The sequence below is a fragment of the Capra hircus genome, chromosome 16 (genome assembly GCF_001704415.2).
Source record: "Capra hircus breed San Clemente chromosome 16, ASM170441v1, whole genome shotgun sequence".
Taxonomy (NCBI): domain Eukaryota; kingdom Metazoa; phylum Chordata; class Mammalia; order Artiodactyla; family Bovidae; genus Capra; species Capra hircus.
In genome coordinates, this window is record NC_030823.1 from 1,256,141 (window position 1) to 1,280,949 (window position 24,809).

The window sequence follows — 24,809 nt, forward strand, 5'->3', positions numbered from 1 at the left end:
TGTCTCCCGCTTCCAAGCAGGAAAGCATGCCCTGGCTTACCCCTGATTTGACTGCCCTTTCCTGGGCCTACCTTCCAGCTCCTTGGGATGATTCAGGTAGGAGATTTGTTACAAACCAGCTGAGTAGCGCCACATTTACCTCTGCCAGCTTCTCTAATCAGGAGTGACTCTTCCTTCTAAAAATTCAAATACTTTCTCTAAGCAGCAGTGATGTGGTAGTTCCCTCCTAAGAGGGGTAAAATGGGGTGGATGCGACCTTCGGTTTGGCTCTAGGACCTGTTGCATCCATGGGCCTAGCCAGAGAACCCTGAGACTGACCCTGCTCAGGCCTCATGATGGTGAAGGCCCTTGTGGTTCCCCTAGGAACACATCTCTGTCCAGAGTGAAGTGGTCAGAACTCTGAGAGGCTGAGGGGTGAGGAGGAAGTGGTCAGAGTATCCCCTGCCTGCTCCCAGGGTGGTCAGGGGGTGAATCCAGGGCCTGGGCACAGCTCAGGAGACGCCGTGTGGGGCCCAGCATCTCAGGTGTGCTCAGGAGGACCAGCTAGAGAAGCAGCAGGGGCTGGGATCTCATCCAAAGGCTGGCGATACCAGCCAGGAGTGTTTTTATGGGGGAGGGATGTTGGGGTCGTAGAGGAGAGGAAGGAAGAAGTGAGGACAGTATCTCTAGCTGCTGCATTTTTTTCGTAAATAGCATCCCTGCCTAGGCCCGCTTGGTCCCTCTGGGAAGCCTGACACGTGCCATCAAATCTTAATTCAGTTCTCCTGATACACGCAGCAGACTCCCGTCCCACCATCAGTGGCCTTAGCATTTAAATGGCCTTGGCATGAAGCCGCATGCTTGAGCAGCCCGTGCGATCGCGGCCTGGTTGAGCGGGATGGTTTAGCGTTACTCCCCATCTTGTCCCTCTGTGTCTTCTGGGGACGTGTCCGAGGTAGAGTGTCACTGCTTTGGCCTGAAGAGAGGGGAACGCGAAGGAGCCACAGATAGGGCACGCCCACTCAGGCTCCCTTCTCTGGTGGCTTGGGTCTGTAATCCCTGCCAGACCTGGAGCTCTCTGGGGGCCCCACCCCAGAGGAGGCCAGACTGATCTCCCCGGCCTCACCTCCTCTAGGCCCGCCCCTCGCTTGACTCGGAATGGAATGTGCCGCCTGTGCGACAGGAAGGGGTGGGAGCCAGCTCCAGGGGGCCTGGTCCCGTCCTTCCTTCCCCCACGGAGGGCAGGGGCCTCAGAGTTGGGTCCTGCTTGCTCCTTGGCAGGGCTGAAGGTGCCCCACTCCAGCCTCAGGGCCTGCGCTGAGTGGGCACGAGGTGGGTGCCCTGGGGACCCAGGTGCAGCCTTGTGAAGGAGCAGCCATGGTGGGGGTACTTCCTTGTAAGGCCAAGACAAGGGTCAGTGGCCAGTCAGAGTCGAAGCGCACAGCGAGCCAAGCGCCAGTAGCTGGGAGTGGCCCACCCCAGACCTCCATCCTTTCTTGACTTCTGTTTTGTTTTTTTGACTTCTGTTTTAATTGTGGCTTATATTTCTGTAGTTTCTAAAGGTAGTACAACAATAGGTGTTATAATCAGAATGGAAAGGATTTTAAATATATGTAGAATTGCCAGACGGTGAAACAGAAAAAGTGATCTGTGTTTCTTCTCTGGAAGACTGGAAATCAAGGCTTGACCAACAGTAGAATATTCTGCTGAAAGAGAATGGTCGGAGGAGCCATAGTTGGAAATATAAGAGGCCTGTAACCCTGGGCTGATACCCTTTCGAGATGACCGCTGAGCAGGCCCCACCTCCTGCCCCCCCCACCCCCGTGGGCTGTGGGCTGGGGTGGGCTGCCCAGTACCTGGCACATAGGCCTCCTACTTCTGGCACCTGGGAGGGCAGGAAAGGGAGTGAACTCTGGCTAAAGCTGTCCTCCTGCTGACTCAAAAGCATCAAGTCCTACCTGGCCACAGGCCGGCCTGTGCACCCCAGGTGTGCCGCTCTGACCCAGCCTTGCTTCAGCACCCTCACCCCAGCCCAGAGGAAGGAGCCTGAAGTCATTCACCCATTCCTGCGAGGCTCTGGTTCCAGGCCCATCCCCTGAAATGTAGGGTGGGGTGGGGTGGGGAAGGAAGCACGAATAAAAGGTTAGTGGGGAGGGGCTGGAAGGACGCTTGTTTCCAGGTACAACCGGGCGGTCTGGGGCCAGCGGGCGCGGACAGTGGGGAGTGAGCAGGGAGCCGCTGAAAGCCAAAGGGAGGGGCCCTCCAGCACCTGCCATTTCTCTGACTTGCTTGGCTCCCTTGTCCGTGGCCAGTGGAGAGGGAGGGTGTGTGAAAGAGCGTGTAAACGCGTGTAAGTCCATGCCTGCTAGCCCTGGGGAACCAGGCAGTACCTCTAACAGCCCCTGGAAGGCAGTGGGGACATTAGACCGGTGTCAGGGAGAAAGGGGAGAGAGAGTCCGGCAGGGCCAGTGCTCAGGAACCAGAGTGAAGCCTCCCCTCCCCCCACTCCAACAGTGGGGCTCAGTTCTAGCCTATCAGAGAGGCGATCACCCACCACTGTCCTCTCTGCAAGGACGCAGTCTCCTCCTGTGTCATTGTCTTTGGGGGGCGGGAGGGTGTGGTGGGGACTGTAGCCCCACCCCCCACCAGGAGGCTAGGATTGGGGAGGTCAGTGGGGTCCCCTCGTTTGAGCTGATGAGACCAGGAGATCAAGGCTTCTCCCCTTAGTGGGGGTGAAGGGCTCAGCTGTCCCAGGTCCCCAAGCCAAGGAACAGGGCAGAGAACAGAGAAAGGGCAACTTGCTTGGGGTAGAGGTAGGTGGCAGGGGAGATTTTTCTCTTTGGTATCTGAGGAAGTCAGGGATGATGACTCTAGCGTCTGGGTGAGCAGGGCTCTTGGAGTTGTGCAGCGCACACCCTGTACAGCTATGCATGCTGGCCCTTTGGAACTGGTGTAGAGCATCGGGCACCTGTGTTTTTCACAAGGTAAGCTCCTTTCTCTGCTACCAGATCTCCCTGCCCTTAGATCCATACTCCTCAACTTGAGACTTGCAATTTGGAGGTGATATTTAGATATTTGTTTCCTCTCTCTAGGTGTTGATTGACTTGGAGTTTGGGGAACCAGAATTGAGGAAAGTGCCTGTACGTGAGCATGGGTGTGTGTGTACCCGGCAGTTTTAGGGGGTCTGGAGAGTCTGACTCCGGCTGCCTTCCTGTGGAGTCAGCGTCCTGTTAGGACAATTCACCAAAGGGTGAAGCAAATTTCCCAAGTCCTGAGTCGAGGCTCTTAGATGGGGCAGGGAAGTGGGCAGAGGGAAAGTCCCTGCTCTCCCAACAGTGACCTCTCCCCCAGGTGCCTTCCCTGGCCTTTGGCCCGCTGGGTCTTTGTGTCCTTGCTTTCCCCACTCCCTCTCCCATCATCAGATTCATTCATCCCTTGTCCTTCAAGATCCTACTCTTTGATCTCTTAGGAGATGACTGGCTAATCAGATTTACCCATCTAAATTCATGTGCTGGTGGCAAGTTAACAGGTAATTCCTGAAGCTCTTTTAACTGACCTTTTAACTGGCCACCAGGCCCTATCAATCCAAGAGGTGACTGTCCAAGTGGGAACCTGGGGTGCAGGTGGGGTGGGTCTTTGGCCCAACAGTGCTGCTCCATCTTGCATGCATCCAGCAGGCGGGAGGGGAGCGGCCTCAAAGCTGTGCCCTGCACACGGGCTGAGATACCAGTTTTGAGGAAAGTAAAGGTTAGATACCGACTGATGAAGTGAAGGTTAGGAGGTGCGGGGGGAGGGCTGCAGAGCATCCAAGCATCCGGGAGGGCACCACAGCCAGATCTGGGCAGTCAGGGAAGGTTCATTGGTGGCTCAGAGGGTAAAGCGTCTGCCTGCAATGAGGGAGACCCAGGTTCGATCCCTGGGTCAGGAAGATCCCCTGGAGAAGGCAATGGCACCCAACTCCAGTATTCTTGCCTGGATAATCCCATGGACGGAGGAGCCTGGTGGGCTACAGTCCATGGCTTCGCAAAGAGTCGGTCATGACTGAGCATCTTCACTTTATTTCTTTTAAGGGGAAGCATAGTGACCTGGAAGGTGAGGAGACAGCTTATCGAGAGCAAGTCAGGGAGAAGGTTGTAAGGGCAGGTCTCCCCACATCTCCCAGGGCCCCACTGGGGTCTCCAAGGGCATTTCAGATATCCTGTCCCTCACCAAGGACCTGGAGCATCGTGACTTTTCAGGGGAGGGCGATTGGTGAGCGCTCAAAGACAGGGTAGCTGGGGGCTCCTGGCAGCCTTGTTTGGCTATGGATTGTGTGTGGCAGCATGGGGAGCATGGGTTTTGGGGTGCACTGATATGCATGAGATGTGTGGGGGCTGCCAGTGGTGGGAAACCCAAGTGACCCAGAGACGGGAAGCCCAAATCTCTCCCAGGCAGCAGTGGGGCAAGGAGTGGGGGAGGGGGGCTGGATGAGGGGTAGGGTACAGGATTGCTAGGGCCAACTGCAAATTAGCCAGGCGGGTGCTAAATGCCTTTGCTGCTTCTGCCCTCCCGTCCCTCCAGCCCTCCTGAAAATCAGCAACTGTGTCAACAGCGGGGTGATTGTGCTTGGCCGGCGGCAGGGCCGGGCAGGTGCTGGCAGGGCTACCCAGCCCCATGCTGGGAGCAGGTCCCTCTGGCTGCCAGGCCGCGGGGTAAACAAGGCTCCACGCAGGCTGGCCCTGAGGGAGGGCGGCCGCAGGCCGGCAGGAGCGGGAACAGGTGTCTCAGGAGGCTGCAGACACAAAGGCCGTTTGTCTCCTCCGCCCTGGCCCCGGGGAGCAGCCCCTCCCCGGCAGGCCCGCCCCAGGCCAGTGGCCAGGTCAGCCAGAGGGTGCTGGGCTGAGGGGAGGGCCGCTGCTGACCTCCAGACTCCCCTATCTTGGGGCTTGCTTTTTTAAATTTTTCGCTTGAGGCAGAGGTAAAACCAGTCCCTATCGGGCGCTACCCTGGGGGCAGGACACCTGACTCTGAACAGATCCACTGTCCGTGAGGCTTCCGTGGGTCTCAGTTTCCCACTGGAAAGACAGAAAGACCCTTGCAGCGGCTGGGGCACTGCAGGAAGAAATGGACGGGAGCGAGGCAAAGGCCCTGGAGCTTTTCGGGAGAAGGGCAGCCAAGGTCAGAAGTGGTGGAAGGTGGAGTGACAAGTAGGGCGTTCTGGGACCAGGGCTGCAGGTGGGCTTTGGAGTGGAGGTGGCTGGGAGTAGCAACACCCCGTCCCTCCACATCTTTAATAAAACAAACCTTTCCTGGACATGTGCCAGGGGCCAGGCACTGCGCTAAGGATGGGGGAAGGCAAGGAAGACTCGCAGCCCCCTCGCGGACAGGAGGATTCTGGAGCCAGACGGCCTGTGTGGCCTTGGGCAAGTAACTTAAGCTCTCAGAGGCTGTAACACAGGGCGACCGGAGCCACTGCAGGCAGGCAAACAATCATCGCAGTCCAGTCAAGTACTAGAGACCAGGGCTGCCCAAGGGCTCTGGGATGCCCTGGAGGAGCAATCAGCTCTTCTGGGATTTTTAGGGGGTGATTCACAGAGGAGGAGCAACCTTGTTTAACTCATTGGTTTCTTCCATTTTGTTTACTGCGCTGGGCCTCCGTTGCTCCGCGCAGGCTTTCTCTAGCTGCAGCGAGCACGGCTGCTCTTTTTTCTGTGGTGCGCGGGCTTCTTGCTGAGGGCGCTCCTCTTGCTGCAGAGCGGAGCACAGGCGCCGTAGCTCCGGCTTGGCGGCTGCAATGCACCGGCTCAGTGGCCTCACGGCATGTGGAATCTTCCCAGAGCAGGGATCGGACCTGTGATCCCTGCACCGTGCCACCAGGGAAGTCCAAGGAGGGGCAACATTTGAACTGGGCTTGGAGTGAGGTCTGGGTGTTTTCTGCTCAAGAATGTAAGCCTTTCAGGCATGGGCACCCTGTGAGCTGCAGCCCTGAGGTGTGAAGGCGCCTGTTCGCACCTGCATTGGGGTCTGTGAGCCTCAACGTGGAGGGCCTTGGCCGCGGGTGAAGGGGTTTGAGCTCATCCATAGCCTGCTCCAGGGTCCGATACCTTTCTTTCTCTTCCCACACCAATACTTTATGACCCACTCAGTCTCACTCTGGAATGCTCTTCAACTTACAGAGAAGCAGGATGGCTTGGTAAAAACACTGTGGAGTCTTATTAGAGTCAGAAAGTTCCGGATTGGAAGCTTCTGGATTTTGAATCTTGAGGTTGGGCCGTTTCCCTAAATTCTCTGAGTTGCATTTTCCTTATCGATGAACTGAGGCAGTGGGTTGTCCTTTCCGGCAGAGTTATTGTAGCCATTGGAGGGAAGTGCCGAGACACGGCAGTTGCCCGGGATTTGCCTCACGGGGGCTGTTGGGCTACTCTCTGCTTGGCCTCGTCGGTGCCATCTTCGGTGCCTAGGTTTCTATATCTGAAAGGGGGAAGCGGTGCTCTGCTTCCTTCCTTCCTTGATTTTCCAGCTGGTAACGGGCCAGGCTGCCCACTTTCTGGGTCAGGCCTGACACCCAGGGCCAGAAGGATCAGCCGCAGCCTTCCCAGGGTGCTAGCCAGGCCTGCTGGACCGAGTGCAGGGGGCTGACCTCCCACAGTCCAGCCCAGGTGCAGCCCCTAGGCAGCAGCCAGTGGGCTCCTCACCCTGCCTTTCCCGCAGGAGCTCCCTCAGGCCCTCCAGATTCCTCTAGCCGTTGCTTGTGGGGCCAGTGGGCACTGAAGGCCCGTGGACCCCAGAGGAGACCAAGGCCTGCTCTAGACTGTGTCCTCGGGCCTGTCACACCACCTTTAGGGACCTTGCTTTTCCCATCAGCAACTTGGGAAGGACCACTTGTACCCCTCCTGGGAAAAACTGAATACTGTGTTGCTGTAGGAGTAGAGTCAGATGAGGATGAAGACAGCTACCCTGGTGATTTTCGTTGCAGTTTCAAAATCTGGTTGTGGAGTCAGACACTTAGGGACAATTCTGCATCTGTTCTTGGTGGTGCCATCCACGCACAGGTCCTGCCACGTGGCTCATCTCAGGGATGCCTCGTGAAACCTTGTCCGTTAGGACGGGCAGAGAGTGCCTCATCCCTCGCTTTGTGGACTGGGAGACTGAGACTTACAGGCAGGGTGGTGGGGCCTCTTAGCTCCACGCTGACTGTGGGTCTGAAGAGATGAGGCTGGTCCACGGGGCCAGTGTGGCCACGCGGCAGCACACGTGGGAACCGCTGTGGGGTCTTTGCAGGAGCTCCTGGCCTGCTGCCCCTGGTTTGGGGGAACCGGTGATGGGAGAGGGCTAGGGGCATCAGGGAATGCCTGGGGTCTGAGGGCCTCTTGACAGCTGCAGGGAGCCCGTCCTGGGCCCAGATCTGGAAGGACAGTTGCCTTGGCAGAGGCCACCGCCCTCCCTCCTTCATTTGCCACCTTGGCCATGCTCCGCGTGGGCACAGCCCCGTTTTTTCTCCCTCCTCTGTACTCAGCATCCCTCAGGTAGCCTTCCTGGAGAGGTGAGGTCAAGGAGAGAGGCTGATACGAAGGGGAAGGCGGGAAGACGGGACTGGGAGAGTACTCTGAGTACACTGGCCAGGTGGTCAGATAGTAGCTTCCTAGGTAACCCCGGAAACAGCTTGAGTAAGAGACAGGCAGAGAAAGTAGAGGCGATGCTTGGATTCTTCTGAGGGCTGTGTACGTATTTACATATAATTTGCATTTAACCAGTACACTGAACACGCTTTCTATAATGTATACCTAGCCACATTCACGTTTGCCTTTTACTGTTGCTCTTTTCAAAGATGGCCACTCCTGGCTCTTTGCTCTTGTCCAGCCTCACTCCTGCTGTTCTCCCAGCCCCTTCACAGAGGGCAGGGAACGCTTGCGGGGAGGGACAGAGAGCCGGCTTCACAGTGGCCTACTGTTGATCACCCTCCCCAGGGTGAGCACAGGAGGTGGTCCCCAGTGACCCCCACCTGTGAGTGGGACTCTGTGCCTTCACATTAGGTGCACAGAGCTCGGCACTCAGCAGGTGCTCAATAAATCTGACGATAAATCGAGGTTAGCGACAAGGAGCGACCTTGGAAAACAGACGTTTCCTGTTCAGACTCCTCGGGGCCCAGCTTGTGTCCCTGAAGACAGGTGGAAATGGAGGAGTGAGCCTCTGAGAGCAGCTTTCTCCCCTGTGGCCAGAGGAGGCATCTCTTTCTCTTCTTGGTCTTGTGGAGATAGTGGTGTGGATGCTGCTGCTAAGTGGTTTCAGTCGTGTCCGACTCTGCGACCCCATAGACGGCAGCCCACCAGGCTCCCCCGTCCCTGGGATTCTCCAGGCAAGAACACTGGAGTGGGTTGCCACTTCCTTCTCCAATGCATGAAAGGGAAAAGTGAAAGTGAAGTCGCTCAGTCGTGTCTGACCCTCAGCGACCCCATGGACTGCAGCCTACCAGGCTCCTCCATCCATGGGATTTTCCAGGCAAGAGTACTGGAGTGGGGTGCCATCGTCTCCTCTGTGGTGCGGATGAGAGGAGCAGAAAAGAAGGGTCAGGCCTTCTATGATGTTGTTTTGAGATTGAGAGCCTGTTATTAGCAATTTATGATGGCCAGGTCTGCAGCCAAGCACATTCTGTTCTCCAGTGTTGAGAGGAGGCTTGCAGGGCCTTAGCAAGAGGCTCAACAGGAAAGACACTCGGGTCGCTAATTTCAGGACCGACCATGCAGGGCCTCGGCCTGTGCTGGCGGCAGCTTTAGCGCAGGGCCAGTTTGAGCCCAGCCCTGTGTGCGGAGATGCCCTTCTGGCTGGCACGGCCTCCTCACAGGACCACAGATGGCTCCTGTAAGTGGAAGGCGCCCCCTCCCACGTCGGCCCACTGGGTCTTGGGTTCCTGATTGCTTTCTGTGAAACGGGGTCAGGACGGTGACGGGAGCAGAGTCACTGTAGTTTCTTGAGACGGCAGGGCCTGGGAACACTCCTACAGAGAAAGAAGAGCGGCTGTGTGAGAGGAGACCCCGGAAGAGGGGCAGCGGCAAGATGACCACCCTTGTGGAAAGAATGGTGCACAAGCAAAACAACCCCCTTTCTGCAAAAGAGCTGAGCTGGTGGAATTTAGCTCAGCGGCCGCGAGATCGGGGCAGCAGATAGAGCTCTGCGGGCGCCGAGGCCGTGTGTGTGCAGGTTGTTGTGTGGCGTCCCGGAAGACCATGGAGAGGGCAGGGGCAGCACCTGCAGCGCCCCCTCCTCCAGGCTGGCCTCCACGCTTCCCTGGATTCCTCACCAGTCCCCGTTCCTGGAAGCAAGCCCCCTTTCTCCATCCACTCCTCATGTAAGTCGGTTTCATTCTTTCTGTGATTTCCCTTCATTCTGTTCCCAACTGTTTGGCTTTGACTAGAAGCAGCCACATTAGCCATTCTTCAAGGGGTCCGCATCCCCCAGGTGGCCAGAGTACCAAAGGGCAGAGAGCTTTGGTTGGCGGGGCCTTCTCAGGGTCAGGTACAGTGCTGCCTGATCTCCGGCCTCTGCTTCATGCCTGGGAGGAGCCTAGTCAGCTTCCGGAAGAGCGAATCTCTTAAGTAGCCATTTCTTGCATCCCAAGCATGTCTCCAAGCTTGCTGCCATCAGATGGTTGTTGAAAGGCAGACTCACTGGAAGGATAAGACGCTTTTGTGGGACTCCGGAAAGAGCCAAGGGTGAGAATGTAATGCGTTGGGTAATGGGGGAGAGAGATGCTGGGCAGTGAGAGAACTGGCCTGGTTTCCAGCTGTTAGGATTCACTGTTATCTTATTATTATCCTCACACAGCTGACGGCCACTCAGCCCTGAGGCAGATTCCCTGTCCTCTCTTCTGTGGGTTGACATCCTTTTCTCCTGCTCACTCAAGGCTCTTGCCAGGGGTCCATGAAAGGGTGAACTCAGCTCTGACCCAGCGTGGGTAGGTTTGCTAGGTGTGGAACACGCGCTCTGGCCCAGCGTGAGACTCAGGGCTCCACTAGCAACCCCCGTCCCCTGCTAAGACAGATGTTAGTAGGGCGCCTCTGTGCCAGGTGCCGTGCAACAACGGTGACGAAGCTACCAGCCGAGAGGCTGAGGAACCCTGCTGGGGTAGAAACAGGGTCGGGGGGGGGGGGGAGCTGAGAGAGCAGTTAGGAAGAGATCTTCAAGGTCAGAGGGAGTCTTGAGCGCAGGCCAAGGAGCCCAGACTTGGTTGACAGTGAGGAACCAGAGAAGTTCTCAGAGAACTTTCAGAATGGGTAGCTTATTCATTGAAGCCGAAACTTCTCTCTGTTCTTCAACAAAATTCCAGCAGAACCCTGTGCTTTTTCTTTCCATTCAAAGACATTTTTGCTGCTTTCAAATTGTGCTGAACCACCTGGTAATAGAGACAACTCTCCTTCCCCCGCAGGGCTCTGGGCTCCCAGGATCGGGACCAAGCCTGGCAGCCCGCGGAGGGGATGTTCCTTCTCCTGGTCTCATGACCACACTCACCCGGGTTTCAGTCCCACGGGGGCTCGAGGGAGTGAGTGCAGCCAACTTTCTGAGATGTGCCATTTCTCCATAAATGAGCAAACTCTTTTTGTTCAGGCTTGATGAACGTTAATCTCTAGATGTCTTTTTTAAAGGCAATGGTTTGATATATTTTTTAACAATTAAGATATTCAGAGGATGGATAAGTTTTCAGTTCAGTTCAGTTGCTCAGTCTTGTGGCTTCGGTGTCCATCACCGACTCTCAGAGCTTGCTCAGACTCATGTCCATCGAGTCAGTGATGCCATCCAACCATCTCAACCTCTGTTGTCCCCTTCTCTCACCTTCAACCTTTCCCAGCATCAGGATCTTCTCAAATGAGTCAGTTCTGTGCATCAGGTAGCCAAAGTATTGGAGCTTCAGCTTCAGCCTCAGTCCTTCCAATGAATATTCAGGACTGATTTCCTTTAGGATTGACTGGTTTGACTCCTTGCAGTCCAAGGGACTCTCAAGAGTCTTCTCCAACACCACAATTCAAAAGCATCAATTCTTCGGCTCTTAGCCTTCTTTATGGGCCAACTCTCACATCCATACATGACTACTGGAAAAACCATCGCTTTGACTAGACCTTTGTTGGCAAAGTAATGTCTCTGCTTTCTAATATGTTCTCTAGGTTGCCCGTAGCTTTCCTTCCAAGAAGCAAGCGTCTTTTAATTTCATGGCTGCAGTCACCATCTGCAGTGATTTTAGAGCCCAAGAAAATAAAGTCTGTCACTGTTTCCATTGTTTCCCCGTCTATTTGCCATGAAGTGATGGGACTGGATGCCATGATCTTAGTTTTCTGAATGTTGAGTTTTAAGCCAGCTTTTTCACTCTCCACTTTCACTTTCATCAAGAGGCTCTTTAGTTCCTTTTCACTTTCTGCCATAAGGGTGGTGTCATTTCCATAGCAGAGGTTATTGATATTTCTCTGGGCAATCTTGATTCCAGCTTGTGTTTCTTCCTGCCCAGCATTTCACATGATGTACTCTGCATATAAGTTAATAAAGCAGGGTGACAACATACAGCCTTGACATACTCCTTTCCCAATTTGGAACCAGTCTGTTGTTCCTTGTCCAGTTCTAACTGTTGCTTCTTGACCTGCATAAGCTTTACCCCGTACCTCATCATGTGAAGGCACTGGGTGGGGGTGGGGAGGAGACCAAACCCTGCCCACAAGGAAGCATTAATCTGTCTGAGGAGGTGAGACAGGATCTTTGGAACCAGCTGCGTTGTGAGAACAGAGCTTTTAGCTGAGTGGGCCAGGGCCCCAGAACTCATTTTTTTTTCTTTTTTAATATTTGTTTTAAATTTTATTTTATTTATTTATGTGGCTACTCTGGGTCTTAGTTGTGGGATCTAGCTTCCTGACTAGGAGTCGAACTCAGGCCCCCTGCACTGGGAGCTCGGAGTCTTAGCCGCCGGGCGACCGGAGAAGTCCCGTGTCGGGACTCTTGAAGACCTGTTCGTCTCCATGGGCTTGGTTTCCGAGGCTGGGTGCAAGGTGGAGTTAGACAGATCCCTGTTTGTATCCTGTCTCTGCTTTTTCTGAGCTGAAAGATTTCTGGCAAATACTAGAACTTTTTTTGAGTTAGTTTTTTCACCTACAAAGTGGGAAAAGAATAATACCTACCTCCCAAGTTTAAAAGGATTCAATGAAGTGATGTCTATATTACAGTGTCTGGACTATACTAGATTCCAGTTAGCGGGAGCTGATGTTGGTATCACGGCCGTCATGGTGGTGGCTGTCGGGACGGTGGTGCAGCTCTCCTGGAGCCTGTCTGGATGTGGGGGCAGCTCCTCCCTTGGGTCATGAGCATGGCTTATATGGGATTTGGGAAAGGGAGAGTGTGGTGACCAGACTCCGTCAGCTGTGACACCTCTCTCAGCCCCTCCATCAAATTCTTCCTTCAGACGTGTGCAGATGTGCTGCGTGACCCTGGCCAAGTTACTTAGCCACTCTGTGCTTCAGCTTCAGGAATTATAAATTGCTGCTGACAGTCATACCTGGTACTGAATAAAAAGGGTTACCTGGAAAATTCAGTCACTGTCTGCCGTGGGGGGTGGTGGGGGAGGGAGTTCTTATCCAGGCGTTTGCTGCTGTTACTATTGTTGTGATCATTCTGGTACAGGAGTGACCCATGCACTCAGAGAAACAAGGGCAAGAGCTGCTAACCCAAGGGTTCCCGGACCTTGCAGCAGGGGTAGGGTGTGGGGCGGAGGTGGGCTGGGGCGTGGACCCCAGTGTATGGACCTCACTGTGCTGGCGCTGGAGGGCAGCCCAGAAAAGACGGTGAACTTTCTCACCCAACAGCTGCAGGCAGGGTGTCGCCAGATAGAGCATAAATGATCGTTTGGCTCAGAGTGTCACTGCCTCTGGTCCTTTACCCAGTGTTGTCCCTTAATCGGGCCACTAAGGGTGACAGTTCTACACCAGGTAGAATGGATGTTTGCAAAACTGGTGAAACTCGCTTGTAAGTCTGAATCGCTTGAAAGCATGAAACCACTGCATTCACCTAACCCAACTGCTGGTGAAGTTTTATAATTCAGAGTAACAGACAGCCTTTAACTAACCTTTGGACTCTGGGCGCTCCAGAGCTCCTGCAGGAACCCAGCAGGAAGTGGAGGCTGTCCCCCAGCACCCTGCAGCAGACAGGGCTGATTGGACTGGGTGCACCTGCGGGGAAGCTGCCTTTTCTCCAGAGTCCGTGTGCTGTGGGTTTGGAATTGGAGGCAGGTGGGCCTCCTGTGGGATTTTGCTTCCACCCTTAAGCTTCAGGTGCCTCGATTATAAAACGGGCTTTGTTGTTACCAAAAATACCTGTGAGGTGCCTAGCTGGTCGTGCCCACTCAAAAACACGGCAGGTGCTGTCACTGTCTTTTGCCGCTGCAGGCCGCAGCCTGAAGGTGGGAACCAGGGCCTCAGCAGCGCCTGTATTCCTGCATCAGAGACCGTGGAGCCCTCCTGGACTTGAAATGTTATCTCTGAGAGAAGAAATAATAATTTATCCCATGAGCAAATGGAAAAACTGAGCCCTTGCACGTTTGGGTGCTGTGTCCCACGCCCCACAGTGAGTTCCAGGTGTCCAAACCCCTAACTAACAGTTGTAGGGGGTTTTCTAAACCATCAAGCGTGTGAAGCATTTTGACATTTAGAAAGTCACTGTGCTGAGGCTCCAAGCAATTTGGTGGTGTGTACGTTGACTTCCAATTTATAGATAGGAAAACTGAGGCTCAGAAACTTAGGACATACCTAGGATTGTACCCTGATTTTGTGGCAGAGCTGGGGCTCCAACTCAGACCTCCGGCCTCCAAATCCAGAGTTCACTTCCACTGTGCGCTCAGAGTTATCACGTGGGTCTGTGTGATCCTCTCTGCAGTAACTTTTCCCCTCCGAGCTGGTAGATCTGTTAGGGTGACTAGTCATGAGCCAGCAGGGAGAGGGTTAAATTCCTCCCTAAGCAAGGGCAGGTTTTGAGCTGGGCACCTCTAGTGACCCCGTCACTGACCCTCACCCCGGGTCAGGGCACGGGCTGTGGGGGAAGGGAAGGAAAGCAGCTCTAAGGGCTGGGTGGGGCCGCTCATCTCCCTTCTTCGCTGGACAAAGACAGGTGCCAGTGGCTCTTTTCAGTTTCCATAGACAGTCCCTAAGGTTCCCCTGTGGTGGACGGCCATCCGCAGGGCCTGCCCTCTCGATCAGGCCCTGGGGCCCCGGCAGTGCTTAGAGACATTGGAAGGCCTGTGATGTGTTCTTGGGTAAGTGGGAGCTGGGCTAGTTTTTCACCTGTAAAGGCACCAGTAATAGAGAATGGGACTATCAAATGACCCTTCTGGCTCGATGGGACTTTGGTCCCCGCCTGTCATTCACTGAAGAGGAGAAGGAAGATCTGGGTGGCCCACAGAAGCCAGCGTCTCTGAAATAAGTGGTGACTCTGGACACTGGGAAGGCTTCTCCATTCCCTCCTTCTCTCCCCAGGGGGCCCCCACCCCAGTCACCCCCTCTGTTAGCTCAGACTAACGTGAAAGCATTTGTTTGAATTATTGTCCCTGTGTCCTCCCTAGATGGACCTCAGGGAGGTCGAGAGCTGTAGAGTAGACTGCCCAGGGCTGCTCAGCAAGTCGGGGATGGGGAGAGCTGTTTGGAAGCCAGGCGTCACCCAGCACTTTCCTTGAGCCTGCCACCCCAAGAAGGACAATTGAGGAAAGGATTTCCACGAAAGCAAGGAGCTGACTTAAAGGAAGTGAGCAAAATCTCTTCCTCCATCCCCACCTTCCTGCCCCCAGACCCTTCCCCTCCCCACTGAGGAATCCTCAATACACCTGTCTCTGAGTGACAGGGAAAAGCCTTTAATTGTACCTAGAGGCGAGGGGGGCACTGAAAGGGAAAGCCTGCTAACTGGTGGGGCAGGTCCCACTCTGTCTGGCTCTGGCCCTTTTAGACACTTCAATTAATGATGTTAATGATGGCTTTGTGCGCAAGAAGCTCTCCAAGGCAGCTGGTCTCCCGGCTGCACGCTCCCGATACCTGGCCAGACCTGAGTCCCCAGTCTGTGAGTCTGTTTTAGGCCTGTCTGCAAGATTAAAGGTGCCATGAAACTGTAAATTATTAGCAGTTTCGTGTTCTCCATCTTTTTTTGTGTGGTAACATACCTATTAATGAAATTGACCGTTTTGATAATTTTTTAATTGCATAGTTTGGAAGCGTTAAGTACGTTTGCGTTGTCCAACTGCCCCTGCTTGTCCATCTCCAGACGTTTGCCTCCCCCAAACTAAAACTCTGTACTTGTTAAATAATAACTCCCCCTTAGCTTCTCTCCCCAGCCCCTAATAACCTCTATTTTACTTTCTGTCTCTATAAATTTATCTATTGTAAGTACCTCGTACAAGCAGAATCAAGAAGTATTAGTCTTTTTGTTATTTCGCTTAGGCTGGTTACATTTGACATTTTCAAGTTTCCTCCGCATTGTAGCCTATGTCAGATCTCCTTTTTAAGGATGATGTTATTCTGTTCTCATCTGTAGCACGTTTTATTTTATGCATTCACTCTTCCACAGACACTTGGGTTGTTTCCACCTTTCGGCTGCTGTAAATAGTGTTGTACAAGCACGGGTGAGCAGCGTCCCTCCATGGCCCTGCCTCACACCCTTTGGTTGTACACCCAGAAGGAGAATTGCTGGATCATATGGTTATTCTATGCTTCAGCTCTTAAGAAACCACCATACTGTTTTCCATAGCAGCTTTAAATTTTACATTCCCACCAGCAATTGTCTGCATCCTTGCCAACACTTCTTGTTTCTTTTTTTTTAAATAGTAGCCATCATAATGGGTGTGATGTGGCATCTCACTGTGATTCTCCATCTTTTTAAGGGGAAGTCAGGCCCCAGGAAGCACTAAGGCATGTGCTCCGCATTGCAGAAGCAGCTAGGCCCGGGCCCACATTTCTGGGTCTCTGTCACAGCCTCCAGCCTGTACTTCTGCTACGTGCTTGTCCTGTCAAGAGGAAGCAGAAGAGGGGAGGGTTTATAGATTAGGAGGTTGGGATTAATGGATACACTCAACTATATATAAAATAAAGCCAGTAAGAACCTATTGTATACCACAGAGAACTCTACTCAGTATTTTGTAATGACCTATAAGGGAAAAGAATCTGAAAAAGAATCTGAAAAAGTGTGTAACTGAATCACGTTGCTGAACACCTGGAACTAACACAACATTGCAAATCAACTATACTTCAGTGAAAAAAAAAAAAAGTAAAGAAAAAGAGGAAGCAGGTGAGGCCCTTCTCCTACCTTGATCTTCCTGCTGATTGTCAGGGCCCTTTCCCTGCCTTCTGTCATAGGAGCAGAACGGCCCTGGCCCATCAGAAGTGTCTGGAGGGTGAATGACCTTCAGGGGGAGAAGGGAGTTTCAGTGATATTGAGATTTAAAGAGCTGGATTGTTTTAACCCTGGGCATTGGGTAAATTACGGTACAGCCACTGCAGAGATGTCCAACAATTACAAATGACTTCATAACGAATTTTCTTTCTTTTTTGCTACACCTCGTGGCTTGTGGGAGTTTAGATCTCCAACCAGGGATCGAGTGCAGGCCTTCACAGTGAAAGCGCAGAGTCCTAACCACCAGACTACCATGGAATTCTCTGGAGAATTTTAAGTACTTTCCAGTTTTTAGTAACATGAAAGCTTCCTCTGATACACTATTACATGTATATGGAGGGGAAAAGTGTAAAACTTTTTTATGAGCTTATTGATGAAAAAGAAAACTAGACAGGAAAAATATTTAATGGAAATATGCCAGAAGTGTCATCAGCTGCCACCTCTGGATTCATGTGAAGCGGGTGACTAATTTTTTGGTCTTTATGTTATTCTAAGTTTTTCAGATTATCTATTGGACAATGAGTACATATTCCTTTTATAGTCAGAAAAAAGATTGATAATAAGATGGCTGCCGCCGTTCATTTGGCACATGTGTTGAGTGGTCTGTGAGGTGAACAGCTCTGCTGAGGCTGATGGTGGGACGCTAAGGTGTGGAGGTGTGAGGACAGAGGGCAAGGAAGGAAGGTCAGGACCCCGGCGAGGTGATCGCTGGGGGAGGTCAGGGAGGGGGGCATCTCTGCGCCCTCCGATGCCGCCCTGAACTCACGACACTAGGGCCCTGGTGTTGAATTATTTGGTGTCTGCATGTGGCATTTGCCTTTGACTTTTCTCCCTTCAGCTGAGCTAGGACCTGCCTGGATCGCTTGACCCCCGTCCTGAGAGCAGCAGTGCCCTGCAGAGTTTGAAATCGAGGGGCAGGTGACTCAGCCTCCCGTGGGTGATTCCCCGTGGCTCTTAGTCCCTCAGGCACGTGGACGGGAAACCAGTGTAATCCAGCGCTTTAAAGAAAGCGCTCGACAGCCGGTCTCTGGGCCCGTGTTTTGCTCACCACTCATTGGCCATGACCGTTGGCAGTTGTTTAGCCTCCTTAAGGCTTTGTGTCCTCAGTAGTAAAACAGAGATGATGATAGTAACTCTTTCACAGGGCTCAGGAAAGTATTAAAAGAGCTAATGCCTGTTGATGGCCTTTAGCTTATTGTGTGCCTGATTCCTGTTGTCTGGTTGAGAGGAAGATTCTGATGCTAGACATCCTGGATGCAAACCACCTCTGTGCCTCAGTTTCTCCATCTGTAAAATGGAGATCATAATACCAGCTATCTCAGATGGTTATTGTGAAAATGAAATAAATCACTATAAATAAAAGTGATTCAAATAATACTCACATATAGTAAATACTTAGGAAATGTTAACTGCGATCAGAGGGGTACACACCAGAGTGGCAACCAGTTGTGTTGGGGGGGGCACCTCCTAACTCATCTGATTGTCCCAGGAGTCTCATCTCACAGGTTAGTGCCCATCATTCAGTTGTTAAATACTTTGAATGTCACCGCTATTGTTATTACCGACTTGGGCTCCAGATGTCAAGATCCCTATCTCATCCCACCCCTTTGCCAGATTTTTCTTTCTTAGTTGAAATGGTCCTGCTCAGTTTCTAAAGGGTGCTGGTGCTGGAAGTTGGGGTCCCAGGCAGACTGGGGTGCAGGCTGGCTGCTTTGGGGATTGCTTGATGAGCATTTTAGTTGAAATCGGGGACTTGAAGCTGTTCTCCTCCACTTGCTCTCCTGCCCTTTTGAGAAGGAGCCAAAGCCAAGAGAAAGCAGCGACTCACAAATATAAAGGGGACCATGAACGTGACGGGCAGGAGAAATCTTCCGCGGCAGTCTTGGCTGCCGGTGGGCCGATGGGGTAGATAATGGGAGAGGAAACGTAGCCTTTGCAGAGAAATAGAACGGAACACTTTGTTCACTGGAAGAATGAATGCTGCTTGAGTAAGAGCCGCTCGGTCGGGGTTTCCGATGATGAGCTTTTCTTTGGGGAGATGATGGTGATTAGATTTTCTCAAGGCGCAGGTGGGGTCCCACCCAGAAACCCTGCGGCGGAGGAAGCCACAGACCGGAGCAGGGCACCCAAAGGTGAGGCCAGTGTGTCCCAGTGCAGCTCATGGGCCCTGGCCGCTGACTGCAGTGCCGCCAGCCACTCTGCCCCTCCGTTGTCTGCCCAAGCCAAGGAGCGGGATGTGCAAATCCCTCTGGAAGCCCCCGAACCTTTTCTCAAAGTATATCTTTTTATGGAGCCTTAGGGAGGTAGAGGGGAGAAGGCAGTGGCACCCCACTCCAGTACCCTTGCCTGGAGAATCCTATGGATGGAGGAGCCTGGTGGGCTACAGTCCATGGTGTCGCTAAGAGTCGGACACGACTGAGCAACTTCACTTTCACTTTTCACTTTCATGCATTGGAGAAGGAAATGGCAGCCCACTCCAGTGTTCTTGCCTGGAGAATCCCAGGGACGGGGGAGCCTGGTGGGCTGCCGTCTACGGGGTTGCACAGAGTCGGACACGACCGAAGCAGCTTAGCAGCAGGGAGGTAGAGGGGCTTCCCTGGAGGCTCAAATGGAAAAGAATCAGCCTGCAATGCAGGAGACTCCTGGGTCGGGAAGATCCCCTGGAGAAGGAAATGGCAACCCGCTTCAGTACTCTTGCCTGGAGAATCCCATGGACAGAGGAGTCTTTGGGGCTATACTGTCCACGGGGTCAAAAGGAGACTGAGCAACTTTCAGTTTCTTACAGGGAGGTACATCCTTGGGAGGAGAGGATGAGGCCACGTGTGTTTTCTGATTATTTGCATGCCAACTTTCTGGGTCAGGAAGGTATCCTGTCAACACTTCCCTGGACATATATTCTGTACCACATTCTCTAAGCTTATGATTACTTCTAATCACAAAGGAGGTATTGGAATCTCTGTTTTACGTGTGAAGAAACTAAAGTTTTGAGAGACTGAATCTTTCCCCCAAGTTTCCAAAGTGACTTTGGGTTTTTTTGATTAATTCTTCCTTGGCCATGACTCAAGAAACGACTGGAATCCTGTAAGCGGCAAAGACAGTGGCAGCTTGATCTTTGCTGGACCGGATCCTGTTACCTGGGTTAGAGGGAGCCAGGGCACAGCCAGCAGATGAGAAGACATGATCCGGGCGTTAGTGAGGGCTGGGTTCAGACGCCTCCGCTGGGCCTTGGGTGGGTCAGGAGAAGGAGAGGCGAGCGCTTGCCCAGTGCCCTCAGCCGGGTGGTGTTCTGGCCTTGTGTGCTCTTTTTCCTCCTGTCCCCGTGGTTAACACTCAGGGCTACCCCGCAAGGCAGGTTTCTGCAGAGGCCAGGTCGGCCCGGGCCGCGCGCGGGCCCCGGACGGGACCCTGCTTGTGCGAAGGAGCAGACGCGCGCCCTCATCCAGGCCCGGGGCCTGGGCCTGGCGCTGGGAGGGGAGGTCAGCACTGCAGCTGCCCCAGCCCTGTGGCCGGGCTGCTCACGGGGCTCGGGCGGGGCTGGAGACGGCCTCAGGTCCCGAAGCAGGAGGGCCCCGGACGAGGGCCTGCAGGAAACACTGTCTACTCCCTCGGCTTCACCCAGGCAGGTGCGGCAGCCCCTTCCTCCTGGGAGTCTCAGCGGCCCTTCCATGCTGCCTCTTCTGCCCCTGCTGGATCCTCCAGGAAGAGGAGACGCGGACGAGGCTCTGGGTGGGAACGGCGCCGCCCGTTTCTCCCAGCTTTTTAAGTCCTTAGGGGGTCAGCTGAATCTTGGCAGCTGCCAAAGCTCTGTCTGGAGCTGGATTTCTGTGCCGGCGATGCAGGGGGCTGCCTCCTCTTACAGGCTAGGACAGGGGCTCCCGGGGGCTCAGCACGCCTCAGTCTAGCTAGTCTCTGCTAGGTGATATATTACCTTGGCCAGCCTGGAAACAGCCCAGGGACGGGGGGGTGTTAGCCATTGTCTCCACCTGGTCTGGGCTAGACAGGGCCACACCATGGACCTGTTCACCCCCAGGGCCCACAGAGGCTGAAGAGAGGGAGAGAGGCTCGCAGGAAAGCTTTGTTTCAAGCCTGTGGCCAGCCCAGCTCCCAGCTCTGAGTAAACAGCAGAGATAGGATCGGGCGTAGCCAGGAAGGGTGGCAGGGTGCGGCCTGGGAGAAGAATGGCAGGATGTGGCACTGGGCACCGTGCTGGGCACCCACGCCTCGGGCCATTGTTCAGGGCTGCCCGGGCCTCTCAACTCTCAGGGGCCCTGAAAGGAAGTGATGTTCCTCTGGGACCCGTTCCCCTGGCCCTGCCCCTCCCGGCCACATGCTTCCTCCCTGGCAGTGCCCGCTGCACCACCCACACAGGGCCAGCCTGGGGGCGGGGGGTCTCAGTAGAGGGTCAGGTGTGTGCCCAGCAGGGAAGTGTCGTCACTGGCCCTCCTAGGAGGGTCTGCCTTCCTGTAGCCCTCGGTCTGAGTCACCCGTCATGCTCCGATGACTGGAATTTATGTCTATCTTTATCTGTATCTAGATGTGGGGAGGGGCGGGCTGTTGTTATGGAGGGAGGAAGGTCTGAGAGTAAAAAGTCCTTTGATTCCAATCTGGCTGGGCTGCTTGTTGTCTGATTGGGAGAGGAAGTGGCTGGTGATTTGTTTGGGGGTAGAAAGGGGCTTAGTTTGTGTGCACCTTGGGTGGGAGGGGGTCAGAGGGGCTGGAAAAGGGTTGACTGTAGGCAGGAGAAAGAGGAGCTTAGCCCCTGGAGTCTGCCTGGTTGCAGACTCCAGAACTGGGCCCTGTGCCCTCATCCCTCTGTGGGGGGCAGGCGTCCGCTGCCTTGTCCTGGGCGCTGGATTTGGAGTCAGCTCAGAGACTCAAGACTCTGCGGCATCCAGGGTGGGGCTGGCCTGAGCCCTCTCCCCCTAGGGGCCTTCACTTCTCAAGATGCTCAGGTGAGGTTAAACCCAGGAGAAGGCGGCGGAGGGCCTGTGGGGTAGGTTCCCCGGAAGGGAAGGGAAGGCAGAGCAGGAATGCTGCTCCGTGCCCCAGCTGGTTGAAGGTCCTCTGACTCTATTCCTAAATCAGTATGCCCAAACAAGCCAGGTGAACCTGACCTTTCTGGGCCTCAGTTTCTCCATTTATAAAATATGAGTAAGACTGGGCGAGAGGGAGGAGATTGGGAATATGGGAGCGCTTCTACCCGAGTGAGAGCTCCACCAGGGTGGCCTCTGACCAGGACCTGGGTGGGAACTGGGGGAGGCCAGTAATCCACATCTCCTGAGCACCAGAATAGTCTGACTTCTGGGCATCTGGGGAGAGGGGAGGCTGTGACTGCTGACCTTAAAACCTCCTGAAAAATCATGTATATATGATTGAAGCATGGAGCATGCTTTGTAGGGAAGGGGGTAATAAGGGAATTTATTTTTTTTTTAAGTCTCTGGAAAAGACTTAAGGGAAGACTCCACACGGTCTTTAACGTTTGGAAAATGTTTCTTACTGTCTCAAGGTGGGAACAAAAGGAAATGGGCTTGCCTTGCTACTGGGGGATTGGGGTCATTCACAGGAAGAGCTTCGATGCAAGAAAGATGCAGCTGAGGATAACTGGGTGTGGGAGGTGGGGGTGTGGGAAATTAGCCCCAGACAGCAACATCCATCTGACGGTGATGATTACAGTAGCTGTCGCTGAGGCATGCAGATCTGCCTTGCCCTGTGCTGCTGAACTATATCACTCTGAGCGTTGTACCAATGTTTATTGAGCACCTGTATGTACCAGGCACTGTGCTAGACTCTGCGGCTATAATGACTAGCAAAACTAAGCTTATTTTCACAGTGTGGGGTTGGATGGGTTCTCAGGCTACTGGGCCAGTCAGAAATAAACCATGTGAAGGTATCATTATCAATTGTGAAAAGTACTTTGAAGTCGCGAGTTCCGGATGCCAAGAGAATGTAAACAGGCACCTCTTATAGGGGCTGGAGTGTCAATGGAAGGCTCATCTCCTCATCTTTGGGCTTCCCTTGTGGCCCAGCTGGTAAAGAATCTGCCTGCAGTGCAGGAGACCTAGGTTCGATCTCTGGGTTGGGAAGATCCCCTGAAGAAGGGAAAGGCTACCCACTCCAGAGTTCCGGCCTGGAGAATTCCATGGACTACAGTCCATGGGGTTTCAACGCGGAACAGCATTCCTGCTCTGCCTTCCCTTCCGGGGTTGCAAAGTCGGACACAACTGAGCGGCTTCTCCATAAACCAATGAATCCAGGGAGGGGACCAGTGGAGAGCCAGGGCCAGTGCCTGCAGTGGAGACAGACACCTGTGGGAAGGAAGGGCCCTTTTCTGGGCTGCTAGCAGGATTTGGCAGGTAATGGGGGGCTGGGGAGGGGGGAGTACCATGCCCTGGTGAACAGACTGACACCTCCAAGCTAGCTTGACTGGTCGCCAAGAGCCATTGTCTTTGTTACCAGGCTCTGTGTCAGAAGCTGGGACGGACTGCTGGGAGCCCCCCCCAAAATAAAAACAATCCCAGTGCCCAGTTGGGTGTACTCTTGGGAGTTAAGAGTGGGTAGAAAAGGCCATCAAGGTCAAAGGGAAGAGCTGTCTTAGTGCAGCAGGGTCCAACGGAAATATAATGTGAGCCACACTTATACACGTTTTTCCCTAGCTACAGTAAGAAGTGCAAAAAGAAACAGGTGAAACGAATTTTAGCGATGTGTTTTATTTAACCCCAAAGTGTGCAGACTGTTATGTTTGAACCAGTGATCAATAACCAATGAGCTGTTCTGCATTATGTTTTCGTCCTAACCCTTCCAAAACGAGGCTGTAGCTTGCACTCGGCATGTTTCCACTGGGACCAGCCGCGGTTCAGGCGCTCAGCAGGGGGGCGGCCGGGGTACCGGGCCGCGCGGCCCTGGGGTTCCTTAGGACCGAGCGTCGCCTCCTCTGCCTCGGCCTTCAGCGGCGGCGGCGGGGGGAGGGTGGCCCCCAGCGGGACCGCGCTCTGGGGGGCGCTGGGCCGCGTGGGGGAGCACCCTGAGGGTGCCCGGAGGAGAAACCCCCAGGACGCCGGCCCGGGCGGGGCGCGGGGGCGCGGAGCCGGCCGGGGATCAGAAGCCCGCGGCCCCGCATTGTCCGCCGGTCGCACTTCCTTTGGCTTTATTGCCTTTGTCCGACACCCTATTGTCTGATTTCCTTTTGTCCCCCTTTCAGCGCCGCTGTCTTTTATTTTCCAGCCAGCCTGGTTGTTTTCATTTCTTTTGTCTGAAGTTCCTGAGAGGAAGGTTTTATTTTCAGCGGTTTGATTAATTCACAGCTTGAGCCCCGGGTTGTTTGTTATGTAATTGCGGCCCTCGGCTTCAGGACCGCGCCCCTCCCCCGCGCCCCTCCCCGCCCGGGTGGGCCGCGCGCCGGCTTCCTGGCTGCCGGCCGGGCCCGCGCCGGGCGGGACCCAGGCGCACCCCAGAGCCCTGCTGGGCCGCGCGGGGGGTCTCTTCGCCTCTCCTCTCTCCTCGCCCTGCGGTGCCCCTGCTGGACCCCACACCAAGCCCCCAGGGCACCTTGCCCTTTGAAAGCGGCGAGAGAGTCTGGTCTGGTCTGGTCTGCAGGATGGCATCAAATCGAGCAGATACATCTTATTCGACTGGAACGCTTTCCGTTATTTCAAGTGGAATACTGTGCGTGTATACAGCTGTGTACAGCTGTCGTATGCAGCTCATCGCATCATTCCTTATAAGAAGCATTTTGTTATACAGAGGTGATGTAATACACAAATATTATACTGCACCTGCAATTTAACGTGAGGGATGTTTTACTCTATATAATTTTTGCCTTACATTCCCCTCCTAAAAATGTAATGCCCGTGTAAACAAATTTTTTTAAAGTTTTATTTAACACAGCTTTTCAAACTACTCTGTATCAGAATCACCAGGAGGGCTTGTTAAAACAGATTCATGGCCTCACCCACAGAAATCCTGATTTGTGCGTGACCCATGACTTCACCTTTCAAACTAGCCCCCAGGCTATGCCGGCTGCTTCCCTTTGCTGCATTCCAGCCGGCTGTGCCTTAACAAAGGCACCAAGCACTCTTCTGAACACCTTGTAAATGTCAATTCATCGCTTCACATTGTCCATTTTACAGATGAGAAAACAGGTATGGAAAGGTTAAGTAACTTGTCCAAGATTCCTCAGCAGCTCCTGGAGTAGCTGAGGCAAGACCCATGCCTTCTGGGAACCTGCTGTGTGTCCCAGCTGGTCTTGTCTCTGTGACTTTGGAGAGGGAGCAGGTGAGCTCTGGGCATCTGCTGCTCTGGCCTTGAGCCTCGCGTGGCCACCGAAAACAACTCCAGGATCCTGCTCAGCTACTCGGTGATCCCACACGGCATGGTGTCAGCGACAGAAGTGGGAGATTCAGTCTGTGCTTTCATTACACCGGGGATTGCAGAGGCCCAGAGGGGGCCAGACTCTA

The 24,809-nt window shown here is 53.9% G+C and overlaps 1 protein-coding gene across 2 annotated transcripts in view; it reads left to right on the forward strand.

Moving 5' to 3' along the window:
• SOX13 (SRY-box 13) overlaps positions 1–24,809 on the forward strand; it is a 43,747-nt gene that overhangs the window by 5,060 nt on the left and 13,878 nt on the right. The window lies entirely within an intron of this gene.